The sequence below is a fragment of the Schistocerca serialis genome, chromosome 7 (assembly GCF_023864345.2).
Source record: "Schistocerca serialis cubense isolate TAMUIC-IGC-003099 chromosome 7, iqSchSeri2.2, whole genome shotgun sequence".
Lineage (NCBI taxonomy): Eukaryota > Metazoa > Arthropoda > Insecta > Orthoptera > Acrididae > Schistocerca > Schistocerca serialis.
Genome location: NC_064644.1, coordinates 420661815 through 420683785, shown reverse-complemented (window position 1 = coordinate 420683785; position 21971 = coordinate 420661815). Strand labels below are relative to the sequence as shown.

At 45.9% G+C, this 21971-nt stretch overlaps 1 protein-coding gene and 2 non-coding genes across 8 annotated transcripts in view; 2 read left to right on the top strand and 1 right to left on the bottom strand.

The window, feature by feature from the left end:
• Positions 1–21971, top strand: part of LOC126412747 (glycine receptor subunit alpha-4) — a 589024-nt gene that overhangs the window by 456468 nt on the left and 110585 nt on the right. The gene's annotated exons all lie outside the window — the stretch shown is intronic.
• On the top strand, positions 9406–9478 carry Trnav-aac (transfer RNA valine (anticodon AAC)). The gene has a single exon. It is a non-coding gene; the product is annotated as a tRNA-Val (tRNA).
• Positions 21773–21847, bottom strand: Trnak-uuu (transfer RNA lysine (anticodon UUU)). Its single transcript has one exon. It is a non-coding gene; the product is annotated as a tRNA-Lys (tRNA).

Genomic DNA, 21971 nt, shown 5'->3' with positions numbered 1-21971 from the left:
TACATCCTCTTCCATTTCCATAATATTGTCCTCAAGTACATCGCCCTTGTATAGACCCTCTATACACTCCTTCCACCTTTCTGCTTTCCCTTCTTTGCTTAGAACTGGGTTCCCATCAAAGCACTTGATATTCATGCAAGTGGTTCTCCTTTCTCTAAAGGTCTCTTTAATTTTCCTGTTGGCAGTATCTATCTTACCCCTAGTGAGATAAGCCTCTACATCCTTAGATTTGTTGTAGCCATCCCTGCTTAGCCATTTTGCACTTCCTGTCGATCTCATTTTTGAGACGTTTGTATTCCTTTTTGCCTGCTTCATTTACTGCATTTTTATATTTTTTTTCTTTCGTCAATTAAATTCAATATATCTTCTGTTACCCAAGGATTTCTACTAGCCATCGTCTTTTTACCTATGTGATCCGCTGCTGCCTTCACTACTTCATCCCTCAAAGCTACCCATTCTTCTTCTACTGTATTTTTTTCCCCATTCTTGTCAATTGTTCCCTTATGCTCTCCCTGAAACTCTGTACAACCTCTGGTTTAGTCAGTTTATCCAGGTCCCATCTCCTTAAATTCCCACCTTTTTGCAGTTTCTTCAGTTTTAATCTACAGTTCATAAGCAGTAGATTGTTGTCAGAATCCACATCTCCCCCTGGAAATGTCTTACAATTTAAAACCTGGTTCCTAAATCTCTGTCTTACCATTATATAATCTATCTGATACCTTTTAGTATCTCCAGGGTTCTTCCATGTATACAACCTTCTTTTATGATTCTTAAACCAAGTGTTAGGTATGATTAAGATATGCTCTGCGCAAAATTCTACCAGGCGGCTTCCTCTTTCATTTCTTAGCCCCAATCCATATTCACCAACTATGTTTCCTTCGCTCCCTTTTCCTACTCTTGAATTCCAGTCACCCACGACTATTAAATTTTCGTCTCCCTTCACTACCTGAATAATTTGTTTTATTTCATCATACATTTCATCAATTTCTTCGTCATCTGCAGAGCTAGTTGGCATATAAACTTGTACTACTGTAGTAGACGTGGGCTTCGTGTCTATCTTGGCCACAATAATGCGTTCACTATGCAGTTTGTAGTAGCCTACCCGTACTCCTATTTTTTATTCATTATTAAACCTACTCCTGCATTACCCCTATTTGATTTTGTATTTATAACCCTGTATTCACCTGGCCAAAAGTCTTGTTCCTCCTGCCACCGAACTTTACTAATTCCCACTATATCTAACTTTAACCTATCCATTTCCCTTTTTAAATTTTCTAATCTACCTGCCCGATTAAGGGATCTGACATTCCATGCTCCGATCAGTAGAACGCCAGTTTTCTTTCTCCTGATAACAACGTCCTCTTGAGTAGTCCCCGCCCGGAGATCCGAATGGGGGACTATTTTACCTCTGGAATATTTTACCCAAGAGGACGCCATCATTTAATCATACAGTAAAGCTGCATGCCCTCGGGAAAAATTACGGCTGTAGTTTCCCCTTGCTTTCAGCCGTTCGCAGCACCAGAACAGCAAGGCCATTTTGGTTAGTGTTACAAGGCCAGATCAGTCAATCATCCAGACTGTTGCCCCTGCAACTACTGAAAAGGCTGCGGCCCCTCTTCAGTTTAAGACTACTAGAGTAGAAATAAAGGACTAATATGAATAACAGGTAAGAAAGATTACATATTATCTTCTCTGTGTATCCAAGAAAATGAAATTCTGACAGAACATTTTTGCCAGATCGGTTCACTACTAAGGACCAGCAGCCGCTTAACTTCTGTTCTCGGTATAGCGCGGAAAACGCGTTGTACGAACGGCTAACCAGACAATAAACGCGGGATAACTAAACCGGTGATTCTGGCAGGATTACTGAAGTTAACCAGAGAATAGGTTTTGACAATGGCGGGAATAGTTACAGAATTAGTGACGAAAATATTGTTTGCTAGAACGAGAAAGGAGGAGAAACGGAGACATCACACAAATTATATAGAAGAATATGACTATTTCAAATTTACATAAAAATTTCGTACTACTACTTTTCGATCTCGTGTTTGAGAAACTGGAGCATACGAATAAAATGTGAAACTATCTCCTAACATAAAACTTTTTGCTTGTAGTAGGCCAATAGGCATTTAATATCGATACTTCAGAAATTATATTCTGTCGTCTTACACTCCTGGAAATGGAAAAAAGAACACATTGACACCGGTGGTTCAGACCCACCATACTTGCTCCGGACACTGCGAGAGGGCTGTACAAGCAATGATCACACGCACGGCACAGCGGACACACCAGGAACCGCGGTGTTGGCCGTCGAATGGCGCTAGCTGCGCAGCATTTGTGCACCGCCGCCGTCAGTGTCAGCCAGTTTGCCGTGGCATACGGAGCTCCATCGCAGTCTTTAACACTGGTAGCATGCCGCGACAGCGTGGACGTGAACCGTATGTGCAGTTGACGGACTTTGAGCGAGGGCGTATAGTGGGCATGCGGGAGGCCGGGTGGACGTACCGCCGAATTGCTCAACACGTGGGGCGTGAGGTCTCCACAGTACATCGATGTTGTCGCCAGTGGTCGGCGGAAGGTGCACGTGCCCGTCGACCTGGGACCGGACCGCAGCGACGCACGGATGCACGCCAAGACCGTAGGATCCTACGCAGTGCCGTAGGGGACCGCACCGCCACTTCCCAGCAAATTAGGGACACTGTTGCTCCTGGGGTATCGGCGAGGACCATTCGCAACCGTCTCCATGAAGCTTGGCTACGGTCCCGCACACCGTTAGGCCGTCTTCCGCTCACGCCCCAACATCGTGCAGCCCGCCTCCAGTGGTGTCGCGACAGGCGTGAATGGAGGGACGAATGGAGACGTGTCGTCTTCAGCGATGAGAGTCGCTTCTGCCTTGGTGCCAATGATGGTCGTATGCGTGTTTGGCGCCGTGCAGGTGAGCGCCACAATCAGGACTGCATACGACCGAGGCACACAGGGCCAACACCCGGCATCATGGTGTGGGGAGCGATCTCCTACACTGGCCGTACACCACTGGTGATCGTCGAGGGGACACTGAATAGTGCACGGTACATCCAAACCGTCATCGAACCCATCGTTCTACCATTCCTAGACCGGCAAGGGAACTTGCTGTTCCAACAGGACAATGCACGTCCGCATGTATCCCGTGCCACCCAACGTGCTCTAGAAGGTGTAAGTCAACTACCCTGGCCAGCAAGATCTCCGGATCTGTCCCCCATTGAGCATGTTTGGGACTGGATGAAGCGTCGTCTCACGCGGTCTGCACGTCCAGCACGAACGCTGGTCCAACTGAGGCGCCAGGTGGAAATGGCATGGCAAGCCGTTCCACAGGACTACATCCAGCATCTCTACGATCGTCTCCATGGGAGAATAGCGGCCTGCATTGCTGCGAAAGGTGGATATACACTGTACTAGTGCCGACATTGTGCATGCTCTGTTGCCTGTGTCTATGTGCCTGTGGTTCTGTCAGTGTGATCATGTGATGTATCTGACCCCAGGAATATGTCAATAAAGTTTCCCCTTCCTGGGACAATGAATTCACGGTGTTCTTATTTCAATTTCCAGGAGTGTATTTATATAAGAATGGCAATTTGTGTCAAAACCGTCTCGCTTATTTGGCGAGTGTTACGACTGCTGCAGTATTAGAAATGCCTATTTCGTTTTATCTAGCAGACGGTGACATTATAAACGTAATCAAATCGAGAAACCACACCACTCTTGGATACTATTCGTCTTAGCCCGCTCGGCTAGCCCCGCGGTCTAGCGCGCTGTTTCCCGAGCGGGAAGGCGTGCCGGTCCCCGGCACGAATCCGCCCGACGAATTATGGTATGAGACGTTCCTTGAGGGAAAGGGGGGGGGGGGGGAAGGGTACACCGGGGCCGAATCGCACCAATAACACTGCGTTCGGTGTGGGGCGGCGGTGGGGTGGGTGGACTGCTGTAGCCTGTTGTGAATCACTGAGGACTACGGCGGGACGAAGCCTCTCCGTCGTTTCTAGGTCCCCTGTTCAATACACAATGCACAATTCGTATTAAAAGCTTTTTCAGTATTAGACAACGACATTTTGATTTTTCATGTAGACTGGAATACTCTCTTTCAAATTCTGAAGGTGGCAGGGGTACAATACAGGGAGCGAAAGGCTATTTACAATTTGTACAGAAACCAGATGGCAGTTATAAGAGTCGACGGACATGAAAAGGAAGCAGTGGTTGGGAAGGGAGTGAGACAGGATTGTAGCCTCTCCCCGATGTTATTCAATCTGTATATTGAGCAAGCAGTAAAGGAAACAAAAGAAAAATTCGGAGTAGGTATTAAAATTCATGGAGAAGAAATAAAAACTTTGAGGTTTTCCGATGACATTGTAATTCTGTCAGAGACAGCAAAGGACTTGGAAGAGCAGTTGAATGGAATGGACAGTGTCTTGAAAGGAGGATATAAGATGAACATCAACAAAAGCAAAACGAGGATAATGGAATGTAGTCAAATTAAATCGGGTGATGCTGAGGGGATTAGATTAGGAAATGAGGCACTTAAAGTAGTAAAGGAGTTTTGCTATTTGGGGAGCAAAATAACTGACGATGGTCGAAGTAGAGAGGATATAAAATGTAGACTGGCAATGGCAAGGAAAGCGTTTCTGAAGAAGAGAAATGTGTTAACATCGAGTATAGATTTAAGTGTCAGGAAGTCGTTTCTGAAAGTATTTGTGTGGAGTGTAGCCATGTATGGATGTGAAACATGGACGATAACCAGTTTGGACAAGAAGAGAATAGAAGCTTTCGAAATGTGGTGCTACAGAAGAATGCTGAAGATAAGGTGGGTAGATCACGTAACTAATGAGGAGGTATTGAATAGGATTGGGGAGAAGAGAAATTTGTGGCACACCTTGACTAGAAGAAGGGATCGGTTGGTAGGACATGTTTTGAGGCATCAAGGGATCACAAATTTAGCATTGGAGGGCAGCGTGGAGGGTAAAAATCGTAGAGGGAGACCAAGAGATGAATACACTAAGCAGATTCAGGAGGATGTAGGTTGCAGTAGGTACTGGGAGATGAAGAAGCTTGCACAGGATAGAGTAGCAATGAGAGCTGCATCAAACCAGTCTCAGGACTGAAGACCACAAGAACAACAACATGTAGCAAAACGTTTGACGAGCTTTCATGAGGGAATAAATTCTTTCGCAGAAAGGAAATCACGCCGTGTAACGCTGTAGCAAGACAGAGGGAAAGTAATGCTGGGACCTAAGAATTGAAGGAAACGGTGTTGTCTTGCTTGTCTCTTGTCCTTACTGGTTTTGTTTCCTATAGTTAATTTCATGTCACTCAGGCCGGCCGGTGTGACCGAGTGGTAGTAGGCGCTTCAGTCTGGAACTGCGCGACCTGCGGTCGCAGGTTCAAATCCTGCCTCGGGCATGGATGTGTGTGATGTCCTCAGGTTAGTTAGGTTTAAGTCGTTCTAAGTTCTAGGGGACTGATGACCTCAGATGTTAAGTCCCATAGTGCTCAGAACCAAACCCTTTTTTTATGTCACACAAAAAAGAAAGTTGTTAGTTAAAAGACCATAAAGAGTGCAAATTTTCTGAAAAGCTCTTATTCTCAGGGTCACAAATAATCCCGTACACTAATATTTGATTGCGGTATATAGATACTTTTTACTTATGGACCATCTGACAGCAGCTGAATAAAACACAATTTTAGCGCCATACGCGTTTCGCCTTTATTTTCTGCAAGGCATCATCAGTGGCCTGGAATATGTACATATGTTTGCTATTTAATTTACATTTTTGTCACTGTGCCTATAGGTTATAAACAGTTCTGGCGCTTGGTATTTCCTATTAAGTAGTAATGTTTTGAACTGTACTTACAGACTGCGTGGACGATTTCTTACATATTACGCTCCTGTTGCATTTTTGGTGTTGTTCTTCTTCTTATGCATGCCAATTTGCGGTTTGTTTCCACATTCCACACCAGTATGAGCTGAAAGCTTGTTTCAATGCAATGTTTTGGCTTCTGTTGCCGACTGTCAAATGTTTTTGCCAAAGATCGAATGTTATTGTCAAACTTTCGAGCGTAATTGAGCTCTGCTTATACACACACATATAAGCAGAGCCCCCCAAAAAAAATATTAACCCCACACACACACACACACACACACACACACACACACACACACAAATGCATACACGAACAGATCACAGATACTTCAATAATTACACTCAAAAGTTTGGCAATAACATTCGATCTTTGGCAAAAACATATGACAGTCGGCAACAGAAACCAAAACATTGCTTTGAAACAAGCGTTCATTTCATAGTGCTGTGGAATGTGGAAAAACCGCAAATTGGCATGCATAAGAAGAAGAACAACACCAAAAATGCAACTTGTAAGTACAGTTCAAAACATTACTACTCAATAGGAAATACCAAGCACCAGAACTGCTTATAACCTATAGGCACAGTGACAAAAATGTAAATTAAATAACAAACATATGTATATATTCCAGGCCACCAATGATGCCTTGAAGAAAATAAAGGCGAAACGGATGTGGCGCTAAAATTGTGTTTTATTCAGTTGCTGTCATACGGTCCATAAGTAAAAATTATCAATATAACGTCATATTACACGCAACTGACGAAGACAGGACTACAAAAGTTGAAGATACTAATAATTGAGTTTTCGTTAACGGTTGTAGGATGCCAAACCGGCCGACTGAGAGCAGGACATTTACCTTCCATTACAAAATACACACTTTTGAACTCCACAGGTGGAAGTACAGTATCGCGCGATAGAAAAATGTGTGAAAAGGTGTGGCATTGCACTTTGGCATTCGCAAGACCAAATAACATGTTTTACATTTCCTCGAACATACCGGATGATCAAAAAGTCAGTATAAATTTGAAAACTGAATAAATCACGGAATAATGTAGATAGAGAGGTACAGATTGACACACATGCTTGGAATGACATGGGGTTTTGTTAGAAACACCCCATATTGCTAGACGCATGAAAGATCTCTTGCGCGCGTTGTTTGGTGATGATCGTGTGCTCAGCCGCCACTTTCGTCATGCTTGGCCTCCCAGGTCCCCAGACCTCAGTCCGTGCGATTATTGGCTTTGGGGTTACCTGAAGTCGCAAGAGTATCGTTATCTACCGACATCTCTAGGGATGCTGAAAGACAACAGGCGACGCCAATGCCTCACCATAACTCCGGACATGCTTTACAGTGCTGTTCACAACATTATTCCTCGACTACAGCTATTGTTGAGGAATGATGGTGGACATATTGAGCATTTCCTGTAAAGAACATCATCTTTGCTTTGTCTTACTTTGTTATGCTAATTATTGCTATTCAGATCAGATGAAGCGCCATCTGTCGGACATTTTTGAACTTTTCTATTTTTTTTATCTAATAAAATCTAATAAAACCCCGTGTCATTCCAAGCATGTGTGTCAATTTGTACCTCTCTATCTACATTATTCTGTAATTTATTCAGTTTTCAAATTTATACTGACTTTTTGATCGCCCTGTACATGTTTTATACATCAAACTCTTGAGAAAGATGAGCTCTACAAAATGAAAATATTTTTTTAAAATAGTTTTTTTTTTAATTTTTGACGTCCTATCTCAAATGATCGAGAGACGGGGGGGAAATATCGTAAACCAGCGTTGATTCAGCACTCAATGTCTTAACCACCGTGCCACCTGGCTCGTTGTCTCTTCAGATATGGCGATCACAATGGCTGGAGACTGCGGTGTTTGCTCGCCACACGAGCAGTGTCTGTCCTTCACCTGGGCCGCACGCGCGGGCGCCGGCTTACGTAACGCGAGGCGGCCAGACGTGACGTGTTCGGAACAGCCGGCCGTCCCGTGTGCAGCGCATGCGCACGGGCTGTCCGGACCTCGCCGCGCCGCGCCGCCCGACTGCTCATTCGCGGCCAACGAGCGGCTTCCTGGCCGCGCGACCTGCGCGTTCACACACACACACACACACACACACACATACAGCCTAATTAAACGTCCCGCGCTTCTGCGGTCACTGTGCCTGCAGGAAATCCACTCTCGGCCGTCATTTCCCACCACCACAGCCACGACCATATTTCGGACTCATAGAGTGCTACTGTGCACCTCAGGTGCGGGTGGTCAGCCTGCATCTACATCTACATGGATACTCTGAAAATAACATTTAAGTACCTTGCCGCTGGGCTCGCAATAACTGCTGCTGAGAAAGTGATTGTTTCTGGTGATATTACTTACAATAACGACTGCGCGAAACGTCGCTATCTCGTTCAGGGTGCTACGGCAGACACCCTCTCGAACACCCCGAAGACTTCTTGAGCCCTCGGCTGTGATCTATATCTACATCCATACTCTGCAAGCCACCTAACGGTGTGTGGCGGAGGGTACCCTGAGTACCTCTATCGGTTCTCCCTTCTATTCCAGTCTCGTATTGTTCGTGGAAAGAAAGATTGTCGGTATGCCTCTTGTGGGCTCTAACCTCTCGATTTTATCCTCATGGTCTCTTCGCGAGATATACGTAGGAGGGAGCAATATACTGCTTGACTCTTCGGTGAAGGTATGGTCTCGAGACATTAACAAAAGCCCGTACCGAGCTACTGAGCGTCTCTCCTGCAGAGTCTTCCACTGGAGTTTATCTATCATCTCCGTAACGCTTTCGCGATTACTAAATGATCCTGTAACGAAGCGCGCTGCTCTCCGTTGGATCTTCTCTATCTCTTCTATCTACCCTATCTGGTACGGATCCCACACTGCTGAGCAGTATTCAAGCAGTGGGCGAACAAGCGTACTGTAACCTACTTCCTTTGTTTTCGGATTGCATTTCCTTAGGATTCTTCCAATGAATCTCAGTCTGGCATCTGCTTTACCGATGATCAACTTTATATGATCATTCCATTTTAAATCACTCCTAATGCCTACTCCCAGATAATTTATAGAATTAACTGCTTCCAGTTGCTGACCTGCTATTTTGTAGCTAAATGATAAGGGATCTATCTTTCTATTTATTCGCAGCACATTACACTTGTCTACACTTGTCACTGTGATGGTTTTCAGGCTGTCAAAAGAACTATCGTGTGTGCATGCGAGGAGTAGAGACGGGTTGAGGCAATTTCGAGTGAACAAGGATGGACTCAGCGCGTCCGTCGTTTCCTTAGTGTAGCGGTTGTCTGCTTCACACGCAGAAGGTCCCCGGTTCGATCCCTGGAGGAAACAGTATTTTCCTGCCTATGTCGTATTCTACTCCAGTGAGCCACGTCATGTGTGGATCTGCTGCATGTAGCTTCGTTATTCAAGTACCGCATTTTTTGAATTTTTAAGTTGCGATGGCAACCTCATTACATGTTGTCTATGAAGTATGGTGCACAGAAGCAGTTTCCGTGGTGTAGCGGTTATCACGTCTGCCCAACACGCAGAAAGTCCCCGATTCGATTCCGGGCGGAAACACTTTTTCATCACTTTCAACAAGACATACTAACACGCATCTGCTATCATCTGTACCCGAAACCTTCGTATTCACCTTCATCAAATATGAAATCCTTAAGTGCCTGGTACCTTCACAATTCTCTATTATTCCAAGCTCGAATAGCACGCGGAAAGAATGAACACCTATATCTTTCCGTACGAGCTCTGATTTCCCTTATTTTATCGTGGTGATCGTTACTCCCTCTGTAGGTCGGCGTCGACAAAATATTTTCGCATTCGAGGGGGGAAAGTTGGTGATTGGAATTTCGTGAGAAGATTGTGTCGCTACGAAAAACGTCTTTCTTTTAATGATGTCCAGCCCAAATCCTGTATCATTTCTGTCAGACTCTCTCCCATATTTCGCGATAACACAGAACGTGCTGCCTTTCTTTGAACTTTTTCGGTGTACTCCGTCAGTCCTATCTGGTAAGAATCCCACACCCCACACCGCGCAGCAGTATTCTAAACGAGGACGGACAAGCGTAGTGTAGGCAGTCTCCTTAGTAGGTCTGTTACATTTTCCAAGTGTCCTGCCAATAAAACGCAGTCTTTGCTTAGCCTTCCCCACAACATTTACTATGTGTTCCTTCCAGTTTAAGTTGTTCGTAATTGTAATACCTAGGTATTTAGCTGAATTTACGGCTTTTAGATTAGACTGATTTATCGTGTAACCGAAGTTTAACAAGTTCCTTTTAGCACTCATGTGAATGACCCCACACTTTTCGTTATTTATGGTCAACTGCCACTTTTCGTACCATTCAGATATCTTTTCTAAATCGTTTTGGAGTTTGTTTTGATCTTCTGATGACTTTATTAGTCGATAAACGACGGCATCATCTGCAAACAACCGAAGACGGCTGCTCAGATTGTCTCCCAAATCGTTTATATAGATAAGTAACAGCAAAGGGCCTATAACCATTACCTTGGGGAACGCCAGAAACCACTTCTGTTCTACTCGATGACTTTCCCTCAATTACTACGAACTGTGGCCTCTCTGACAGGAAATCACAAATCCAGTCACATACCTGAGACAATATTCCATAAGCGTGCAATTTCACTACGCGTCGCTTGTGTGGTACGGTGTCAAAAGCCTTCCGTAAATCCAGAAATACGGAATTGATCTGAAATCCCTTGTCAATAGCACTCAACACCTGATGTGAATAAAGAGCTAGTTGTGTTTCACAGGAACGATTTTTTCTAAACCCAATAGCACAGTATTTGAATAAAAAGCCTATAACGCAGCGTTTAAGTTTCATTATAAAATTATAATTCACCCTCGACGCTGATAAGCCAAAACATTTTGACCACTGCTCACCGCGGCGTTGGATGCCGCCATGTGCCGTTGCGGTCACGTGACGCGGTCACAAAAGTATGTAAGCGGAGCAGACGCGGAAAGGGGATCACCCTAGCGAAGAAATTGGCCACAAATGCGGAAATCCGTAGAGATCAGCGACTTTGACAAAGGGCAGATCATTATTCCGGAGAGCCTATCAACGAGTACCTCGAAAACGGCACAGCTAGTCGAATGTTCACGTGCTACTGTCGTAAGCATCTACGGGAAGAGGTAGGACAGCGAAACTACCGCTAGGCGCTAAATGGTTGGACGGTCTACATCTACATGATTACTCTGCAATTCACATTTAAGTGCTTGGCAGAGGGTTCGTCGAACCACAATCCTACTATCTCTCTACCATTCCACTCCCGAACAGCGCGCGGGAAAAACGAACACCTAAACCTTTCTGTTCCAGCTCTGATTTCTCTTATTTTATTTTGATAATCATTCCTACATATGTAGATTGGGCTCAATAAAATATTTTCGCATTCGGAAGAGAAAGTTGGTGACTGAAATTTCGGAAATAGATCTCGCCGCGACGAAAAACGTCTTTGCTTTAATGACTTCCATCCCAACTCGCGTATCATATCTGCCACACTCTCTCTCCTATTACGTGGTAACGCAAAACGAGCTGCCCTTTTTTGCACCCTTTCGATGTCCTCCGTCAATCCCACCTGGTAAGGATCCCACACCGCGCAGCAATATTCTAACAGAGGACGAACGAGTATAGTGTAAGCTGTCTCTTTAGTGGACTTGTTGCATCTTCTAAGTGTACTGCCAATGAAACGCAACCTTTGGCTCGCCTTCCCCACAATATTATCTATGTGGTCTTTCCAACTGAAGTTGTTCGTAATTTTAACACCCAGGTACTTAGTTGAATTGACAGCCTTGAGAATTGTACTATTTATCGAGTAATCGAATTCCAACGGATTTCTTTTGGAACTCATGTGGATCACCTCACACTTTACGTTATTTAGCGTCAACTGGCCACCTGCCACACCATACGGCAATCTTTTCTTAATCGCTTTGCAGCTGATACTGGTCTTCGGATGACCTTACTAGACGGTAAATTACAGCATCATCTGCGAACAACTTAAGAGAACTGCTCAGATTGTCACCCAGGTCATTTATATAGATCAGGAACAGCAGAGGTCCCAGGACGCTTCCCTAGGGAACACCTGATATCACTTCAGTTTTACTCGATGATTTGCCATCTATTGCTACGAACTGCGACTTTCCTGACAGGAAATCACGAATCCAGTCGCACAACTGAGACGATACCCCATAGGCCCGCAGCTTGATTAGAAGTCGCTTGTGAGGAACGGTGTCAAAAGCTTTCCGAAAATCTAGAAATACGGAATCAACTTGAGATCCCTTTACTGAACGTGGCGTTCGGAGGCTTGTTTGCTCTGCAAAGTAGGATAGATTGTGATCTGTGGCACAACACAGTCCACGCACAAGTGTTTTGGAGTTCGTCGTACATTGCTGAGCTCCGCAGCAAACCATCCCTACGTGTTCACATGTTGACTCAACGACATCGTCAATTACGATAACAGTTGGCACGGGACCAACGGGATTCGATAGTCGATCAGTGGAAACTCGTCGGCTCTTCGGATGGATCACACATTGTTACGTTTGATCGACGGTCGTCTCCACAAACGCCGTTATCGAGGTGAACGGCGGCTCGAAACGTGCGGCGTGTCACGGACGCAGGCTGGTGGGAGCTGTATTGTGCTATGGGAGACGTTCTCCTCCACTTGCATGGGGCCTGTGGTAGTAATCGAAGACCTGCATCACTTCGTGCTTAATGTCTTAACCGACGGCAACGTCTCATTTCAGCAGCGTTAATTGTCCGTGTCTCGGAGCCAGAACCGTGCTACAGTGGTTTGAGAAGCGTTATAGTCAACTCACGTTGATGTCTCGGCGACCAAATTCACCTGATGTAAATCCTACTGAACCCGTATCGGGCGCCAACAGCGCGTGCGCAAATTAGCGGCCCGTTATTTGTGCCAATTACATGACTTGTGCGTAGACACCGAAGGCCGGATACCTCCGCAAACCTACCAACAAACTGTCGAATTCCTAATACGCAGAATCAGTGGTGTATTTCGTTCAGAAGACGGACAAACAAGCTGTTAAGGATACCAAGATGGTATCTGTTCTTTCGGACATGTCCGAAAGAACAGATACCATCGGTGACCATGCAGCTCACTTAGAATGAAATGATAATTAAATCAAGACCCTAAGCTGTCGGAAGGTGTTGATATACAGGGTGTTTCAAAAATGACCGGTATATTTGAAACGGCAATAAAAACTAAACGAGCAGCGATAGAAATACACCGTTTGTTGCAGTATGCTTGGGACAACAGTACATTTTCAGGCGGACAAACTTTCGAAATTACAGTAGTTACAATTTTCAACAACAGATGGCGCTGCAAGTGATGTGAAAGATATAGAAGACAACGCAGTCTGTGGGTGCGCCATTCTGTACGTCATCTTTCTGCTGTAAGCGTGTGCTGTTCACAACGTGCAAGTGTGCTGTAGACAACATGGTTTATTCCTTAGAACAGAGGATTTTTCTGGTGTTGGAATTCCACCGCCTAGACCACAGTGTTGTTGCAACAAGACGAAGTTTTCAACGGAGGTTTAATGTAACCAAAGGACCGAAAAGCGATACAATAAAGGATCTGTTTGAAAAATTTCAACAGACTGGGAACGTGACGGATGAACGTGCTGGAAAGGTAGGGCGACCGCGTACGGCAACCACAGAGGGCAACGTGCAGCTAGTGCAGCAGGTGATCCAACAGCGGCCTTGGGTTTCCGTTCGCCGTGTTGCAGCTGCGGTCCAAATGACGCCAACGTCCACGTATCGTCTCATGCGCCAGAGTTTACACCTCTATCCATACAAAATTCAAACGCGGCAACCCCCCCAGCGCCGCTACCATTGCTGCACGAGAGACATTCGCTAACGATATAGTGCACAGGATTGATGACGGCGATATGCATGTGGGCAGCATTTGGTTTACTGACGAAGCTTATTTTTACCTGGATGGGTTCGTCAATAAACAGAACTGGCGCATATGGGGAACCGAAAAGCCCCATGTTGCAGTCCCATCGTCCCTGCATCCTCAAAAAGTACTGGTCTGGGCCGCCATTTCTTCCAAAGGAATCATTGGCCCATTTTTCAGATCCGAAACGATTACTGCATCACACTATCTGGACATTCTTCGTGAATTTGTGGCGGTACAAACTGCCTTAGACGACACTGCGAACACCTCGTGGTTTATGCAAGATGGTGCCCGGCCACATCGCACGGCCGACGTCTTTAATTTCCTGAATGAATATTTCGATGATCGTGTGATTGCTTTGGGCTATCCGAAGCATACAGGAGGCGGCGTGGATTGGCCTCCCTATTCGCCAGACATGAACCCCTGTGACTTCTTTCTGTGGGGACACTTGAAAGACCAGGTGTACCGCCAGAATCCAGAAACAATTGAACAGCTGAAGCAGTACATCTCATCTGCATGTGAAGCCATTCCGACAGACACGTTGTCAAAGGTTTCGGGTAATTTCATTCAGAGACTACGCCATATTATTGCTACGCATGGTGGATATGTGGAAAATATCGTACTATAGAGTTTCCCAGACCGCAGCGCCATCTGTTGTTGAAAATTGTAACTACTGTAATTTTGAAAGTTTGTCTGCCTGAAAATGTACTGTTGTCCCAAGCATATTGCAACAAACGGTGTATTTCTATCGCTGCTCGTTTAGTTTTTATTGCCGTTTCAAATATACCGGTCATTATTGAAACACCCTGTACATCAACGGGGACAGTTGAAAATGTCTGCGCCGACCGGGAGTCGAACCTGGGATCTCCTGCTTACGTGGCAGACGCTCTATCCACTCTATCCAACTGAGCCACCGAGGGCACAGAGGACAGTACGACTGAAGGGATTTATCCCTTGTACGCTCCCCGTGAGACCCACATTCCCAACGTAATGTCCACACACTATATATGGACATGTCCGAAAGAACAGATACCATCGGTGACCATGCAGCTCTCTTGGAATGAAATGATAATTAAATTAAGACCCTAAGCTTCTTCTGTGCTGGATCCACAAGCATTGGCCAAACTCTAATGGGAGTCGGTAAGATTTCTGCCGCAAGTAATGAGCAGGGTCACCCCGGCACGGTAGCTCAGCGTGTTCGGTCAGAGAGCTGGTTGGCCTCTCCAATAAAAAACTGAGTAGAAGGATTAACAAACGAACTTGAACGGATGTCATGTGACGTCCGCAACGACCAAACACGACGATCAACAACAAACAAAATGGAAAAAAAGAAGGATAAAGAGTCTGCTGTGTAAGCAGGAGATCCCAGGTTCGACTCCCGGTCGGCGCACACATTTTGAACTGTCCCTGTTGATGTATATCAACGCCTGTCGACAGCTTAGAGTCTTGATTTAATTATCATTTCAAGCTACTAAGGAGGTGGTCATAATGTTTTGACTCATCAGTGTATTTTTCTGATAAGCATTCGATTATGGTTTACTGACAATACTACTCTGATGTCCAAAAATTAAAGACGATAGTGAGTTGCGCATCATACACTCCTGGAAATGGAAAAAAGAACACATTGACACCGGTGTTTCAGACCCACCATACTTGCTTCGGACACTGCGAGAGGGCTGTACAAGCAATGATCACACGCACGGCACAGCGGACACACCAGGAACCGCGGTGTTGGCCGTCGAATGGCGCTAGCTGCGCAGCATTTGTGCACCGCCGCCGTCAGTGTCAGCCAGTTTGCCATGGCATACGGAGCTCCATCGCAGTCTTTAACACTGGTAGCATGCCGCGACAGCGTGGACGTGAACCGTATGTGCAGTTGACGGACTTTGAGCGAGGGCGTATAATGGGCATGCGGGAGGCCGGGTGGACGTACAGCCGAATTGCTCAACACGTGGGGCGTGAGGTCTCCACAATACATCGATGTTGTCGCCAGTGGTCGGCGGAAGGTGCACGTGCCCGTCGACCAGGGACCGGACCGCAGCGACGCACGGATGCACGCCAAGACCGTAGGATCCTACGCAGTGCCGTAGGGGACCGCACCGCCACTTCCCAGCAAATTAGGGACACTGTTGCTCCTGGGGTATCGGCGAGGACCATTCGCAACCGTCTCCATGAAGCTGGGCTACGGTCCCGCACACCGTTAGGCCGTCTTCCGCTCACGCCCCAACATCGTGCAGCCCGCCTCCAGTGGTGTCGCGACAGGCGTGAATGGAGGGACAAATGGAGACGTGTCGTCTTCAGCGATGAGAGTCGCTTCTGCCTTGGTGCCAATGATGGTCGTATGCGTGTTTGGCGCCGTGCAGGTGAGCGCCACAATCAGGACTGCATACGACCGAGGCACACAGGGCCAACACCCGGCATCATGGTGTGGGGAGCGATCTCCTACACTGGCCGTACACCACTGGTGATCGTCGAGGGGACACTGAATAGTGCACGGTACATCCAAACCGTCATCGAACCCATCGTTCTACCATTCCTAGACCGGCAAGGGAACTTGCTGTTCCAACAGGACAATGCACGTCCGCATGTATCCCGTGCCACCCAACGTGCTCTAGAAGGTGTAAGTCAACTACCCTGGCCAGCAAGATCTCCGGATCTGTCCCCCATTGAGCATGTTTGGGACTGGATGAAGCGTCGTCTCACGCGGTCTGCACGTCCAGCACGAACGCTGGTCCAGCTGAGGCGCCAGGTGGAAATGGCATGGCAAGCCGTTCCACAGGACTACATCCAGCATCTCTACGATCGTCTCCATGGGAGAATAGCAGCCTGCATTGCTGCGAAAGGTGGATATACACAGTACTAGTGCCGACATTGTGCATGCTCTGTTGCCTGTGTCTATGTGCCTGTGGTTCTGTCAGTGTGATCATGTGATGTATCTGACCCCAGGAATGTGTCAATAAAGTTTCCCCTTCCTGGGACAATGAATTCACGGTGTTCTTATTTCAATTTCCAGGAGTGTATTTCACTGCCAAGTTACCTAGCTCGAAGAAACTTGGACCATACGTAGAAAGAACTATTACAGTATAGTACAGAGTGTAACTGAAATATTGTACAGAAGATAACTGAAAGAAATACTTCCTGAGACGAAAAAAACTGTGACTTTTATTCAAAGACAAAAATTAAACGAAAAAAACTGACACCGCGTTTTTTATGGTTCCCTGGACATTACATAAGGCGTGACACGGTTCTTAACTGGGTGTGTGGTCACCACAGACGTGAATGCATGTTCTGCAACGTGCACAGTGCTGGCGTACTGGCCACAAGTTCGCAAACGGGTTGCCGTGGCAGGTCGTTCCCAAGGCAACTGCAAACTATCAGATTGCCACTCCGTGGGTCGCGCTGCTGTTGGCTAAAGCGTATTAAGTCATCGGTGGTACTGTTCCACCGCCAGAGTTTTTAACACCAGCGTCCTGAATTGTGTGCTGTTAAATGCTGCCGCTTATTATTAAGCATCACTTAAATCTAAAATAATAATAGATAAACACTTGTATGTCATAATAACAGCCATCTTCAAAGGTTTAATATTAAGAGTTAGACCATCTTACTCTTTTCATGAATACTCACTGTGGTTCAGGAAGATGACGACGCAATCCACTGAAGATTTTTCTCCACGGCAAGTTTTTTATGTTTCCTGTTTCAGCTTTTGTCTTCAGATGCCTTACTCTAATGAAGGTTCTTATCTCTACAGAAAGAGAAATTACTTTGTGATGCATTTCGGGAATCTTTGAGGTTACTATAGAAATTAACTTTTGCGTCAGTCCGTCACACTTAGCTACACGTCGCCCATGAAAACTGCAAAGTATCACTTCAAACTCTTTTATTTTATTGAACCAGTCTGTTGAAGGAGAAGTGAGTCCACCTCTGGAGACTACGGAGATCCAGTCATTACCGGTGATGTAATCTGCGTCAGGAAAAAGTTTCTCTCAGAGTGGACACAAGGAACTGTGAATATGCGTGCATTTAAATGCTGCATAATCAGCAAGATATTTCAGTGCTTCTTGGGATTTACAGTCACCGCTGGTTGTTGGCTGAACTGCAGAAAACTGCAACAGATGTAGTTCGTGCCGGCCGGTGTGACCGAGCGGTTCTAGGCGCTTCAGTCTGGAACCGCGCGACCGCTACGTTCGCAGGTTCGAATCCTGCCTCGGGCTTGGATGTGTGTGATGTCCTTCGGTTAGGTTTAAGTAGTTCTAGGGGACTGATGACCTCAGAAGTTAAGTCCCATAGAGCTCAGAGCCATTTGTAGTTCGTAATCTAACAGTCAAGCGATCCAGTACGAGAGAAGGATTATACACGTATTATTGTTGAAATTTCGTCGCGGGTTTGTGGACATCTCTCTGCTGTATAGGTCACTCCTTTGAAGTTCAGAGTAGCGATCGTATTTACAGCTATATTCTATCTCAGTTCGCGCGTAATAACATGGAATGTATTGCGAATACATAGAAAGATGGATCCTTTATTGTATGATTATATGATAGCGGAACAAACACTGGTAGCAGTTACTTCTGTAAAATATCTGGGAGTATGCGTGCGGAACGATTTGAAGTGGAATGATCATATAAAATTAATTGTTGGTAAGGCGGGTACCAGGTTGAGATTCATTGGGAGAGTGCTTAGAAAATGTAGTCCATCAACAAAGGAGGTGGCTTACAAAACTCTCGTTCGACCTATACTTGAGTATTGCTCATCAGTGTGGGATCCGTACCAGATCGGTTTGACGGAGGAGATAGAGAAGATCCAAAGAAGAGCGGCGCGTTTCGTCACAGGGTTATTTGGTAACCGTGATAGCGTTACGGAGATGTTTAATAAACTCAAGTGGCAGACTCTGCAAGAGAGGCGCTCTGCATCGCGGTGTAGATTGCTCGCCAGGTTTCGAGAGTGTGCGTTTCTGGATGAGGTATCGAATATATTGCTTCCTCCTACTTACACCTCCCGAGGAGATCACGAATGTAAAATAAGAGAGATTAGAGCGCGCACGGAGGCTTTCAGACAGTCGTTCTTCCCGCGAACCATACGCGACTGGAACAGGAAAGGGAGGTAATGACAGTGGCACGTAAAATGCCCTCCGCCACACACCTTTGGGTGGCTTGCGGAGTATAAATGTAGATGTAGAAATGTAGAATGATCGAAATAGCAATAGCAATGAATATGGAACTTGACATTCAAAAACAGAAATTACTTCTTCTTCTTTTCTTCTTCTTCTTCACTTCGCAGAGCAGGCTTGCAGCCCACTTCTTCACTGAGCCGATCTATTCCTCGTTTGTGCCCGTCGGCAGCTTGTGGTCTCGCGGTCGCGTTCTCGCTTCCCGAGAATGGGGTCTCGGGTTGGATTTTCACCCCCTCGAAATGACTGGGTGTCTGTGTTGCCCTCATCTTTTTATGATCATTCATGAAAGTGGCGAGACTGGACTGAGCAAAGGTTGGGAATTTGTACGGGCGCTGATAACCGCGCAGTTGGGCGCACAACAAACCAAACATCATCACCATCGATCGTCCTACGTCTCTTATTCCTACTCGTTTATAATTGATTAGCTGCTTAATTAACTTGTCTTTGTCTTTTCTGTTGATATATTGTTTCCAGTTTATACATCCTGTCTCTATTTCATTCATTTATGCACGGACGGATTGCTGTCTGGAAATGGAGGGGACAAGGTCCTATGGACATTTGTGTGGATATGCATCGTTGCCACGGTAGACGGAGCTGACTGATGAAAGTTCCTCGGATGACGTGCCGTGTATTGCGGGTTTGTGATTGACGCAGCGTACGGTAAACAGCAGAATTGCCCGGTATTCATGTCGGGAACAAGCCGAGATGGTATTTGTGTACGGCAAGCAGACGGAAACGATCGAGAGGCAGCACGGTTGTACCAGAACAGTTACCCTCACAGACACCAGCCACATCACGCACATTTCAAGCCGTTTCTTTGGAGTTTGTGTGGTCGTGGGTACTTTCGGAGTTAAGCGCTGTTGGGCGTGGTCGGCGCTTGGATGGGCGACCATCCAGCCGCCATGCGCTGTTGCCATTTTTCGGGGCGCAATTAGCCTCGTGATGCCAATTGAGGAGCTACTGGAGCGAATAGTAGAGGTTTCGGTCAAGAATACCATCATAATGACCGGGAGAGCGGTGTGCTGACCCCATGCCCCTCCTATACGCATTCTCCCCTGAGGATGACACGGCGGTCGGATGGTCCCAGTAGGCCACTCGTGGCCTGAAGACGGAGTGGGTACTTTCAGGCAGACGAACGTGCAGGGAGGCGGCGGACTGAGTGCTCCCCAGATATGGAGGATCGGGTTCTGCAGAATATTGAAACGAACCCCAGTACAAGCTCCTGGCAATTGGCCCTCCAACATGGTGTAAGCCAAAGTATGATTATGTGTATCCTGCTTGACAAGCGCTACTAGTCCTTTCACGAACAAGGATTGCAAGGATTATCAGCACCTGATTTCCCTTTACGGGATGGATTTTGTTGATTTTTGCACCAGAGCATTACAATTCTGGGATTCCGTCATTAGTCCTCTTTACCGAGAAGAAGGCTTTACCAGAATTGCCATCATCAGTCTGCATAATCGTCAGCTGTGGGCTACAAACACGGCACGTGGCCAGAACAACTTTCTTTCGTCTACCGTGGCAATGGTGCATTACCGGACACATGCTCAAAGGACCTTTTTCCAGGAATCCGTCCTTGCAGTTTATCGGTTTTATTAATGTTCACTCTGTTTATTATGTTCACTCACAATATTGACCAAGCGAGGTGGCGCCGTGGTTAGCACAGTGGACTCGCATTCCGGAGGACGACGGTTCAATCCCGCGTCCGGCCCTCCTGATTTAGGTTTTCCGTGATTTCCCTACATCGCTCCAGGCAAATGCCGGGGTGGTTCCTTTGACAGGGCACGGCCGACTTCCTTCAACGTCCTTCCCTAATCCGATGAGCCCGATGACCTCGCTGTTTGCTCTCCTCCCCCAAAATAAACTCACGATGTTGTTTTGTACTGGTGTTTCTTCTCTGAGGGTAGAGCCTTCTACTTTCCTTAAAAGTTTTATTTCTGTCAACTGTATTCTACTTTTATCTTTCTTAGTTACTGTCCAAAATTAGCTTCCACATGTTACATGCTACGGTAAAGGTAGCAACTAATTTCTAAAATGTTGTCTTCGTCCCGTTGTTTGTCATGTCACCCAGTGTTCTATGTATTGTGTCATATATCATTTGAAACTTATTTAATATATTGGTGACGTCAATTTCGTATTCATAGCTACTATGACAGCCTAACAGCTGAAAATGTATCTGTGATATTGCTTGTTCATCTAGCGCTATTTAAGGGCTTAGAGCAAATTTCACTTTGAAGGCCATTACTGAGGTTTTTTTCCTGAAAATTTTAGGTGACAGCTTTAGATGTTTGATTTAGGTGATGTATTGCAAAATGGAAATCATTTTCTGTCTTTTGAAGAGTTACTTGGCCATAGGCAATTGCAGAGTATTTATAGGTGTACGTCCTGATACTAACCAGACTCCTTGTTTGACTTCCCGTTTCCACTAACAGTGTCGTCAAAGTGTGTACTGAATACAGCAGGTGAAAGGCACCACCCTTGTCGCACTCCTCTGTTGATCATTATTGCTCCTGTCTTCTCTTTCATTCTATTTATTACACTCTAAAGAAAAATAGGGCACAACGAAGGAATTATGGGACGGTAATCGCTAGATAAGTACATGTACTCACAAACAAATGATTGCAATTTCAGAAAAGTTGGATGATATCTTCTACAGAAAGAGCATCACGAATTAAGCTAGCCAATAATGCGTTGAAATGATAATTAAATCGACACCCTAGCTGCAAACAAACGTTGATATACATCATTGGGGACATTTTGAAAATGTGTGCCCCGACCGGGACTCGAACCCAGAATCTCCTGCTTAAATGGCAGACGCTCTATCCATCTGAGCCACCGTGGGCACAGAGGATAGGGGGCCTGCAGGGACTTATCCCTTGCACGCTCCCCGTGAGACCCACATTCCCAACATGTCCACACCACTATATTCGTAGTGTGCCTAATAGATGTTTGCCCATAAGCTGGAGA